We start from the raw sequence: 12,435 nt of genomic DNA on the forward strand, positions 1-12,435 counted from the left end.
AGCTCCGTAGTTCAAAAATATCAACACACCAGCACCACAGAACACAAGGTCTTCTGCACCTTGGCTAACTTCCTGCTGACTCAGCCAGGCTGGGAAAGGGCCAACTGTGGTAACTTCTCCGGCCGTGTGAGAGAAATATTTATTGTTGAATGGTCCTCTGTTTAATAAAATGCACTCAGACCTCTCTGCTGGGCAGAGAAGATCCCACAAGCGTGGCTGTCGTCCCAAGCCTGTCCCTTTCATGCAGGATGATTCGGGGAGGGGGGGTGGCTCCTGCCTTCTCTCTGGGTCTAGCAGGGCTTTCGTCTTCTCTCTGCAGAGGCCGGGTGCAGCCACAATTTAGAGGCTGGAGCAGAACTTCTGGTTCCTATTTTCACCCTGAGGCACTTTTCCTCGATGAGCCTGGCCAAGGTCTTGACCCCTCAGCACCTCCGTGTACCCATCTGTGAAATGGCTAGAATACAATGCAGGTGTTGACTGACATGTAAAGAGCCTGCCTCTGATCAGGACCAGGGCGCTCCTCCCTGGAGGCCAAACCATGGCTCTCTGTAGACTCAAAAAGAGCCTTTGAAATGCCTGAGCGTAGCAGAGAAAACGGCAAAGGACTCTGGGGCTCATGAAGACCACCTCTCCTGTTCAGTTGTGTGCGAGACTTTTGATGATGCTTATGGGAAAAACTAATGATGCTAGTGGAGGTGATGGAATTCCAGTTGAGCTATTTCAAATCCTAAAAGATGATGCTGTGAAAGTGCTGCACTCAATATGCCAGCAAATTTGGAAAACTCAGCAGTGGCCACAGGACTGGAAAAGGTCAGCTTTCATTCCAATCCCAAAGAAAGGCAATGCCAAAGAATGCTCAAACTACCGCACAATTGCACTCATCTCACACGCTACTATAGTAATGTTCAAAATTCTCCAAGCCAGGCTTCAGCAATATGTGAACCGTGAACTTCCTGATGTTCAAGCTGGTTTTAGAAAAGGCAGAGGAACCAGAGATCAAATTGCCAACATCTGCTGCATCATGGAAAAAGCAAGAGAGTTCCAGAAAAGCATCTATTTCTGCTTTATTGACTATGCCAAAGCCTTTGACTGTGTGGGTCACAATAAACTGTGGAAAATTCTGAAAGAGATGGGAATACCAGACCACCTGATCTGCCTCTTGAGAAACCTGTATGCAGGTCAGGAAGCAACAGTTAGAACAACAGACTGGGACATGGAACAAAGACTGGTTCCAAATAGGAAGAGGAGTTCATCAAGGCTTATATTGTCACCCTGTTTATTTAACTTATATGCAGAGTACATCATGAGAAACGCTGGACTGGAAGAAACACAAGCTGGAATCAAGATTGCCGGGAGAAATATCAATAACCTCAGATATGCAGATGACACCACCCTTATGGCAGAAAGTGAAGAGTAACTCAAAAGCCTCTGGATGAAAGTGAAAGTGGAGAGTGAAAAAGTTGGCTTAAAGCTCGACATTCAGAAAACGAAGATCATGGCATCCGGTCCCATCACTTCATGGGAAATAGATGGGGAAACAGTGGAAACAGTGTCAGACTTTATTTTTCTGGGCTCCAAAATCACTGCAGATGGTGACTGCAGCCATGAAATTAAAAGACGCTTACTCCTTGAAAGGAAAGTTATGACCAACCTAGATAGCATATTCAAAAGCAGAGACATTACTTTGCCAACAAAGGTCTGTCTAGTCAAGGCTATGGTTTTTCCTGTGGTCATGTATGGATGTGAGAGTTGGACTGTGAAGAAGGCTGAGTGCCGAAGAATTGATGCTTTTGAACTGTGGTGTTGGAGAAGACTCTTGAGAGTCCCTTGGACTGCAAGGAGATCCAACCAGTCCATTCTGAAGGAGATCAGCCCTGGGATTTCTTTGGAAGGACTGATGCTAAAGCTGAAACTCCAGTACTTTGGCCACCTCATGCAAAGAGTTGACTCATTGGAAAAGACTCTGATGCCGGGAGGGATCAGGGGCAAGAGGAGAAGGGGACGACAGAGGATGAGATGGCTGGATGGCATCACTGACTCGATGGATGTGAGTCTGAGTGAACTCCGGGAGTTGGTGATGGACAGGGAGGCCTGGCGTGCTGCGATTCATGGGGTCACAAAGAGTCGGACACGACTGAGCGACTGATCTGATCTGATCTGATGGGAACAACTCCTGTCTGCGGAGAACAGGGTGAGAGAGCTAGTTTCAGAAAGGAGTCCTTTACAGTATATTAGATTCCAAATCCCAGAGACCAGAGACCAGGGAGATTCATGTTTCTGTTACCTCAACGGTTGCAAAGAATGATGTCAGCATGATGCTCTGTGGAAGAGGTGTATTTCCACATGCCATAATTAGCACCTCGATTCTTGTCCCTTAAGCCCTCCTGGCTTGCCCCAGGATTGGATATGTTCAGACTGGGAATTGATCACCAGCTTCAGAACTTCCTGGTGGCTCAGATGGTAAAGAATCTGCCTGCAATGTGGGAGACCCAGGTTCGATCCCTGGGTTGGGAAGATCCCCTGGAGAAGGGACTGGCAACCCACTGCAGTATTCTTCCCTGGGAAATCCCTTGGACAGAGGAGCCTGGCGGGCTATAGTCCATGGGGTCACAAAGAGTCAGACGAGACTGAGTGAATAACACTTTCAGAACTTCTGCAGCTGAGATGACTGAGTTGGGGAGTGGGTGCTTGTGCTTTTAATCCATCAACCTCCCCTTTGTTCATCCAGGACTGGCTGGTTTCCTTGTCTCCCCCAGGTGTGCCCAGCAGGGGTCTGCACATGGAGGGTGACTGACAAACGGTGCCCGGCTGGGACAGGGGAGGCAGACAGGAGGTCTGGGCTCTGTGGACTGATGACTCTTTAGTCCAGGCCTCTCTCCCAAGCCCTGTTACATTCCATGGCCAGGGCAGAGGCAGGGAAGTTCATTTTCCCTCAAAGCTACCGCAACCTCCCTGATCCCATCTCAGACCAGAGGACCCAGTGAGGAGTCTGGGAATTGCTGTGCTCTCCTCCCTTCTTTCCAACTTCCAAATGGTCTCTCGATTCTGTTTGTTGACAGCTTGAGGCTTGCCCTCTCCTCCCACCCCATTGCTGTGGCCCCAACTCAGGCATCCACTCCTGTTGCCCAGATTTCTGCCTCCCAATGAGTCTCTTTGCCCCCAGCCACGCAATCTGTAGTAGCCAAAACCCTCCAGTGTGACCCACAATCTCAGCCTCGCCACCACCCAGCCCCCAGCCTGCACCTTCCTTGCTCTCCTAACTGCAGGAGCCCTTATCTGCTTGAGGTTTCAACACGCCTGGGCCCTCCCTTCAGCTGGGAGGCTCTCCCCACCTCTGCCCTCCGCATTTCCCAGCATTCCCTGTGGTTCGATAGGACCATGTGGCAGATACTGGTCAGGGGATTGCCAGTAGGATGGTGCGTGTCATTTCTGGCTGAAACACAGAAGAGGAGATGGGCGCTTTCCCTCTGCTGTCTGGGGAGGGGTGGACCCCCCCACCCCAGGCCAAAGCAGACTTCAGCACTGAGTCACCGCAAGGCGGACACCTCATGGCCAGTCTTTCAAGATACATGGCCTATGTGAACACAAAATCATATGTGTCGACCCCCTAAGATGTGAGCCTTGCCGTGACTGTAGCAGAGGCCGCACCCACCCAGACTGATGGCCTGGGGAGCGCCCTTCTCTCTTCCACCCATTGAAGAGCCACCCGTCTAGAAGGGAGGGAACTTGGTCATCACCATGCTTGCGGTCCCTGTCGCCAACATCATGCTGACTGTCTGAATGCTTTACACACATACCCCATCTCATCCAACCCTCATGACCAGGTATATACTGTTTCTTCCTCCCATTTTTCAGACCAGGAAACTGAGGCTCTGAGAGGTTATGTGGCTTGTTCAGTTGCCCAGGTTTCAAGGGGTGGTCCATCCAAGCCCACAGCTGATGTGCCCCAGCCCTGCTGGATCCCTTCCGTATCCACGTCTCTATCCCCACACTCAGCACACAGTGGATCCTCGGTGAAGTTTGTCGACTGAATCCATAAATGATGCTGACTTTCTGGCCTTCCTTTTATTGTAGGAGACCTCAGGGGACAGGAGCTTCCCTGGTGCCTCAGACAGTAAAGTGTCTGCCTGCAAGGCGGGAGACCTGGGTTCGATCTCTGGGTCGGGAAGATCCTCTGGAGAAAGAAATGGCAACCCACTCCAGTACTCTTGTTTGGAAAATACAGTCCATGGGGTCTCAAAGAGTCGGACACTACTGAGCAACTTCATTTTCCTTTTCCTTTCCTTTCAGGGGACAGGTGGGGCTGCTCCTGGGTGCTGGGGCAAAGTGGCAAGTGTTGCCCAGAAAAATCTCTATTATGCCCTCTCTCCAGGGCATCTCACGCCAAACATTTTCTCTCAACTCAATTTGCAGGAGATTCATATGTGTGTGATGGAGCCTGGGGTTTTGTTTTGTTTTGTTTTTGAAAGGAAACTCTGAAAGGAACAGGATGGACATGATCCTTGTCATGTGCTTCTACCTTGACACTGAGATTCAGAGGCCTTGGCCCCCCAGTTCTAGAATAGCCCCCAAATTTGCATAGTGTTCTGCTGTGTGCAGAGCACTTTTAAAGCATCTTATCTTGTTTGATTCTCAATTATGAAGTTATTACCCCCATTTCCTAGATGAGAACACTGAGGCCCAGAGATGTTGGGCAGTCACCCCTACTCAGCCAGCTCCCGAGAAGCCCGGCTGTGACGTGAGCCCAGGTCCTCTGGGTACCAGAGGTCACGTGACCTCCCGGCCTCGTGTTGCCTCTGCTCTGGGGTGGGAGGGGGCGGGGGGGGGGCAGGTAGAAGACTCTCCCTGGGCTGGGCCCTGAGACCCGCTGCCCATGAGCGCTTCAGGGAGGGAGCAAGAGGAGCTTGTCTCTGATGTCACATTTAGCACAACAGAGCCATTATGCTGATTGTCTTCCTTCCTGGGCAAAAAGAAAACCAAACCCAAAGTAACAAGTGAGAAGACTGTTTGAAAGACCTCCCTTCCGGGAGGGGGCATGGAGGAGAGCTACCAGGTGAGCAGACAGTCTGGATGTTGTGTTTTCCCAGCTGGCTGTGAGATGCCAGGATCCGGGACAAGAGAGAGACTCAGTGCTGCCCAGCGGGCCGTGCCACCTTGCAACCACTCTGCTCAGCTGCCCAGTCGCTTGGCCTCCGGGGACCAGCAGAAGGTCATTGTTTGATTTTTTTCCACCAGTTAGGCCTTATTTGAGACCCACTGAGACATCAGTTGGGTTTGAATTCACTACCTCCCTGCCCCAATCACTTCTTGGCCTTTTGTCTGAGACCAAGTGTGAATTCACTCTCTGGATTGGTTTGTGGCCTCTTCAGGAGACGAGAAAATCCATAACCAAAGGCCATGAAGAGAGACAGAAGAAGAGAGGGTCTCTCTTCTTCCCCGGGACCGTGTAGATGCCCAGAGCGGCCATGGCCATGTGGTCTCGAGCCGGAGGACAAAGCCATCTTGCAGAACCAATGAGATCGTGAGAACAAGGTCAGAACCTTGACAACCCATCTGGAGCCTGTCCTGCTCTGGTCTTCTGGTTATGAGATGTCTGGGTGACAGTCGAAACCACTTTGAATCGAGGCCTCTTATTCCTTAGAGCAAAATCATCCTAAATCGATGCACCAAGAGTCTGGGCCTTATCCTGGAGGCAACGGAGATCAGATGGAAAACGTGGTGGTGGATGGACAGATGGGTGGGTGGGTGGGTAGACAGATGTGTTAACAGATGGGCAGATAGCCCTGCCTGGTCTAAAAGCATGAGTCTGCCATAAAGAAGACCAGATCTGCCAGAGGGGGGCTTTGGGAGTTTGGAGCAGAAAAGATTGGCATCCAGCAGGGGCAGGAGAGCCACTGGTCTATCACCAGGCATGGGGAGTTCACCCACCCCGCCAATGGGAATAAGCTACAGCCTAGAAGGACATCAGAACTCCAGTGTGACAGGGCGCCCACCAGAGGCGCAGTGCCCATCACCTCTCCACCCTCGGAGATAGCGCTGTGCCTGACTTGTCAACCCACGGTCATTGGAGGGCGTCGTCAATTGAGAACACAACCACGTAATCCCGCCGTCACCTCCTGATTCCCTTTACCAGTAAACAATGGGAGAAATTTCAGATCAGAAGCCCAGGAAATGCCAGTGTATGGTCTTCAGAGAGCAGAAGGGATCAGATTAGGATATTTATCTTGCATGTGCTACTCCAATGAGTCACACAGCCTGACACCGTCACCTGCTGGATCCTAGTGTTCATTCAGTGTTTGGTAAGTGGACCACAGGATGCTCAGGCACTCACCAGATGTTTGCATGGAGTTCACCCCAAATCTCTCCTAGGAGTCTCGGTTGGGAGGCACGTGCAATCACACACCCCTGGGATGACATCGCAGCTCTGCCATTTCTTGATGGGGTGGCCACAGAGCTGCCCTTTCACATCTCTGCACCTCAGTTTCCCCAAACTTCATGTGTGTGTGTGTGTGTGTGTGTGTTAGATCTTCAGGGGGGATTGAAGGCAGAGAATTAAGGGGAGAGGAGGGAGGGGGAACAAGGGGAGGAGCAAGGCTGGAGGAAGGGGATTCTATGGCTTCTAATCAGAAGTAAACTTCTTCCCGTCTTCAACCACCTACAGTTTTATTCTCTTCCATGGGTAGCTCAGATGGTAAAGAATCCGCCTGCAATGCCGGAGACCTGGGTTCGATCCCTGGGTTGGGAAGATCCCCTGGAGGAGGGCATGGCAACCCACTCCAGTATTCTGGCCTGGAGAATCCCCATGGACAGAGGAGCCTGGTAGTCCATGGGATCTACAGAGGAGCTACAGTCCATGGGATCACAAAGAGTCAGACATGACTGAGCGACTAAGCACAGCACCCCACGTGTATTCACTATTACACCTTTGAGCTGAGCTTAAGTCAATTGCCTTGAAGGTGCTTTCCGTGTTGGCCCTCTTGATTCCACATTATCACCACCGGGAAACAGGAGTGCTCCAGTGGAACCCAGGCTTCTGGGATTTCTCCAGCATCGTCATGCTCCACTGGCCACAGAGACAGCCTGGCGGTTTACCTCTGACTTCAATCCTTTAAGGCTCATAGTTCCCTCTTCTCCTTTCTAGAAAAGGCCCCATGTGGTCATTTTCCCATCATCTTTCAAATCTCCCACAGCATCTTCAAGACCTCAGCCTGTGAGGCCAGCATTACAGACTATAGATGAATCCAAGGAGCAGGACTTTCCCATGCTCGTGGATGGGAAAGCCTACAACTGCAGAAATTACATCGGTTCCAGTGGAAACAGAATCCTCCTATCCAAGAAGTCAATGCAATAGATGTCTTTGTTCTAGAACATTCTCTACCTTTCTCCCTCTGACTTGATTGCCCTATAGTTTTTCTTCCCTACTGCACATGAATGGTGCTCTGAGATCACTTTTTCTGTTAGTGTAGGAACACTCTTCCCATTCCATTGATCGTCCCTGTTGGTGACCTCCCTCTCACCGGAAGTCCTGCAGACTTCAGAGCAGAACTTGAAGTGAACCCAGAAAAAGGAGCAGGGGAATAGAGAGCAAGAACCAACTATAAACCTTTGTTCCATGTCTCCCCTCCTCCACACGCATAGACCCTCCACCCTGGAGAGGGCCAGGCCTGAGCTGGACAGAATGTCAGGGACCTTGCCAAGCAGGCAGGACACCATCCCTCATGACAGCAGGGAGACTGAGAGAGAGGGCAGCCCTGGAATTGCCTGCATCGCAGGATGGGGAGGGAAGATGCCACCGGCCTCTCCAGAGGTGCTTCTGGGAAGATGCCGGGTCCGTGGGCTCAGGGGGGCTTCTAGGACATACCACCTAGCGGATGGTTGAGAGTCTCATATCCCGTTGCACACCCTAGAAAGCTTGGTGGGAAGGCTCAGGGCAAGACAGCAACTCGTGTTCCTAATAACATGAACATCATTCACTGTCCGCTGCAGAGGGCTTTATGCCTGTACCCTGGAGGGTGACATGGAGATGGATGGTCAGAAAAAGCCATATAGATGTCAGTGTCTTCTTAAACACTCTACATGAAGGAGCCTTCTGATGAAGATGGAAATAACACTTTGCCCTCCGGTTTTGAAAGTACCAGAAATGAATAGCCTCCTGAAGCTCGAAGAATGTTCTGCTGGGTAATATTGATTATCTTTGGGGCCAGAAATTATTTTGCAGTTGTTCCTGATTGAAAGGTTTCCTATTAATTCCTCCTGGCAGCCAGAATAAGAAATATCAAGTACCTAATTGCCTTTGAAATAATTACACCCCCAAATGTAATATCTTAACCAACGCATAATGCAGTCAATGTTTTGCTTAACTAGGGAGGTTTGGGAGGCAGTGGGAGGTCAGTCCTAGACAGAGGGAGGGAAGCTCTGAGGCAGGAGGCGATGGGGTTAATGCAGGTCGTCTGCAGCTTGGCTTCCATCTGCAGAGCTTGTGGCTCTCATCAGGGCCCTAGAGACACAGAACGGGGGCCCTTTGCCAGAGGCAGCCGTTGGGTAAAGCACGCATGTGTGAGTGCTAAGTTGCTTCAGTCATGTCCGATTCTTTGCAACCCTATGGGCTGTAGCCCACCAGGCTCCTCTGTCCATGGGATTCTCCAGGCTCTTGCCTGGAGTGAGTTGCCATGCCCTCCTCTAGGTGATCTTCCCAACCCAGGGATCGAACCTGCATCTCCTGCAACTCCTGTGCACTGCAGGTGGATTCTTTACCACTGAGCCACCGTGGAAACCCCATGGGGTAGAGCAGAGAGCACTTAACTAGGCTTTGGAGACCTGAGCTGGACCCAGCTCCGTCCTGACCCCACATCCTGGGGATAGCTAGCCAACCCTTACGTTTCTGTCTCCTCTTCTGCAAAATGAGGCAGACCAAGACCAGCCTCAGGGGGTTTGTGAAAATCCATGGCGATAACTCACCAATGTACATGGACGTGCTTTGTCATCTGTGAATTCCTCCATTCATTTATTTTAAAAAATATTTATCTAGCCCTGCTCTAGACCAGCACTGCTCTAGATGGTCAGGTGACACCCATGAATAAAGTAGACCCAATCCCTACCTTCAGGGAGATTAATTCCAGGGAGGAAGCCGGCACCAGAGAAACGAGTAAGGTACTGTAGCAAGACAGGTATAAGGAGAAAAAAAAAAAGGCAGAGAGGGGAAAAGGAGGGGTTTGGCAGAGAGAAGTTGGAGACAGTGCGAGTAGGCGGTGTTCTCCAGGACCTAGGCTACGAAAGGAAGGAGGAGAAGGGGGTGGCAGGTGGAGGGAAAGTGGGGTCACAAGAGGAGAGAGAAGCAGAGCATGGAAGAATGTGGATGGGGGTGAACCCATAGAGAAAGGAAGACCTGACGTGGGCGAGGAGAATGGGAACTTGCTAGAGCGGCGTCTTCACAGCAGAGATGAGATGGGATCCGGTACCCAAGGGCTGGATGTGGGTGGTCGGTCCAGCGTGCGAGGAGAGGAGATGAAGACCGTGACAACAGACAGGCAGGTGGGCGGGAGCTTGTGGACAGCCTCCTGGGTGGCTCTGATTCTCTGCTTGAAGCAGCTGCAAGGCCATCCACGGAGACAGGCGATGGGGTGGCCGTCTGTCCCCCAGTCCATGCGCTGAGCACTTCCGTGATTTTCCTAGGGGTGGAAAGGGTGTGCCTCTCAGAGAGCGATCCTGCCTCCCTTTCCAGCTACCCTGCTGCTGCTGCTGCTGCTAAGTCGCTCCAGTCGTGTCCGACTCTGTGCGACCCCAGAGACAGCAGCCCACCAGGCTCCCCCGTCCCTGGGATTCACCAGGCAAGAACACTGGAGTGGGTTGCTATTTCCTTCTTCCCCAGGTACCCTAGGGATGTAAAAGATACCGCATGTTTTGCAACACCTCAGCTGTGTTGCAGGGAGGGGTACCTTCCTGCCCACATTGTTCCCTGAACCCCAACTCACAGACTGGAGCACAGCGAGGCAAAGGCTGCACCTTTCTTTCTCCTTCTGGCGGGAACCCTGCTCCCATTGCTAATTTGATCACCTTTAGCACATCACTTTCAGAGTACTGGGGTGGAATATTTTAAGTGACTGCTCTAATTGCCCTTAGCTCGGCCCCCTGAATGCTAAAAAAAAAAAAGAAAGAAAAAAACCTATTAGTCATATGTTCCACAGAGAATTTGAAAAAAGAATAGAAAATGAAATAGCATTTTTTAAAAACCGCTCGATGTTATCCTAAAGACACCTTGCATTTGAATTTCCTTTCAGCTTGAAGTCTAGGATGTGGAGGCTTCGGGAAGCGGGATGGAGGGGCCTCTGGTTCCTGAAAGCCTAGTTCAGGCTTGCCTTCGGTTAACAGACTTGGTTCCCATCCACGCTTGATAAAATCAACACCCTCTGTAAAGATGCTTCAGGGCTGAGAGCTGGGGGAAGGGAAAGAGGAAGATCCTTTTTTCCACTCTGCTCTGCACTGGCGGCTTCAGAAGGAACCCCTGGGATGTAACATCAGCCGGGCGGCACTGACTGGCGAGGCTCCGGCTTGGGAACAAGGCCTCGCCCTTGCCTGTCTCAGACCCAGGCCTGCAGAGAAAGAGGCTGCAGTGGAAGCACCTCATCCAGTAACCTGCATGGTGGGGATGAGGGTCCTTCAGTAGCCGGCCTGTGCCAGCATCTGTGAACTCGGAAGTCCTCTGGACACAGAAGGTCCTGGAAGACAGGATGCAGCCAGGCGCTGACCAAGGTCCAAGCAAACATGGCTGCAAGGAGGCAGCCAATACCCTTGGCCCCACCAGCTCCCGGCCACTGCATGTGCCCCGATATCCCCCTACCCTTTGTCCCTATTTTGGCCCTTCAGCGGCATTAGGAGTCCGTGGTCACCTTCCTCCTGAGGGGTCGGCTGTCCCCCTCTTGGCCTGGTCCTCCCCCAACAGCCCTGGCCCTTCCCCGTCATCCTGCCCCTCCCCAACCTGCTTCTTAAAAGATTTCTCCTGCAGCCCCTTCTTTGCTCTCTGCAGGGTTCCAGCCACCTTCCTGATCTTCTTTTATGCAGACAGTAATTATTTGGGCACCTGGTGTGTGCCATGCACTGGCAGAGGAGACCCGACACCAGCATGGCATTTTCGGGGAGTTGGTGGAGGGGGTGGGGCTGGGGTGGAAAGGCAGATAGTGAGAGAGAAAACATGTGACTCAGGAAAGTTCCAGTCTCCAAAGTCTGAACTCTTTCCCCAGTCCTCCTCGAGTGGAGGATACGGGACAGGATGTTAGCATCCCAGGCCCTGAGCCTCACTCAGCTCAGAGGCCCTCAGCAAGACATGTCACCGCAGCAGGCCCTGGCCTCAGTCTCCCCCCTGTAGGCTGGCAAGGCCGGGCTATCGTCTAGTCTCTGCTAGATCAGCCCATCCAGCAGAATTCTCTGTGATGAGAGATGCGGCCCGTACCCGGGCTGTCCCCTCCCGTTGTCACTGGTCTCATGGGGGTATTGAACACTGAGAAAGTGAGATTTTGATTTAATTTCATTTTTAACCATTTAAATCACCACGTGTGTCTAGGGGCTGCTGTGTGGGGTAGCATAATTTTCACTGCTCTTACGCTCATCTGTAATTTTATGAAAGCTTCAGCCAGTATCTCAATAAAGCTACCTATAAATTCATTGATTTGAAGGACAAATAAATAGAATCTGAGGTGAAAACAGTTCTGGCTTTCAAATACCTTGTTTCTCCTTCCCAAGGCCAAGCCCCGACCCCCAGGGGAAACCCAGAAGAGAACCCCTGCACTCAGCTAGGCCTCAGTTATCCAGCTCGGTTGTGACTTCAGATTCGCTGGCAGAGATTTTTCAAGGCAGGAATAATCGAGTCATTCAAACAAATTACATCAGAATCTCAGGGCCTGGGGCTGGGCCTTGGTTGTGTGTTTAAAGCTCCCTGGTAGGCAATTCCCTGGCAGACAGCGGTTAGGACTCCGCGCGCTCCGCCAAGGGAGTAGGTTCGATCCCAGGTCAGGGATAATGTTTGGTTGCTGAATTGTCCCCCAGCCCCGCTGAACAGATAGAGACACCGAGGTCAGGAGGAGAGAGCAGAGCAATTGGTCCAGGGCACGCCGAGGGTTCATCTCAGAGTCTGAGCTGAAACACAGCTCCCCAGGCTGCACGGGACCAGGCAGGTTTTGATGCCGGGCTGGTGGCCTCAAACGCAGGGACCAGCATGCAGCGCCCGGAGAGGGTCAACATCCTGCCTCCTGGTGACTGAGCTGCAGCTCAAGATGGGGGTCCTGTCCTCCTGTGTCCTCATCCTTTCCCATCAGTGGGGCGAGACCACCCTGGCGTACTGCTGCTCCAAGGGCGGCATAGAGCCATCTCCCTTCCCCAGGGGAGCGTATGATCAAGACGAGGCCCTGCAAAATGGAGAAAGGTGACTTTCTCGTTGCCGCA

This window comes from Bubalus kerabau, chromosome 22, assembly GCF_029407905.1.
Source record: "Bubalus kerabau isolate K-KA32 ecotype Philippines breed swamp buffalo chromosome 22, PCC_UOA_SB_1v2, whole genome shotgun sequence".
NCBI lineage: Eukaryota > Metazoa > Chordata > Mammalia > Artiodactyla > Bovidae > Bubalus > Bubalus kerabau.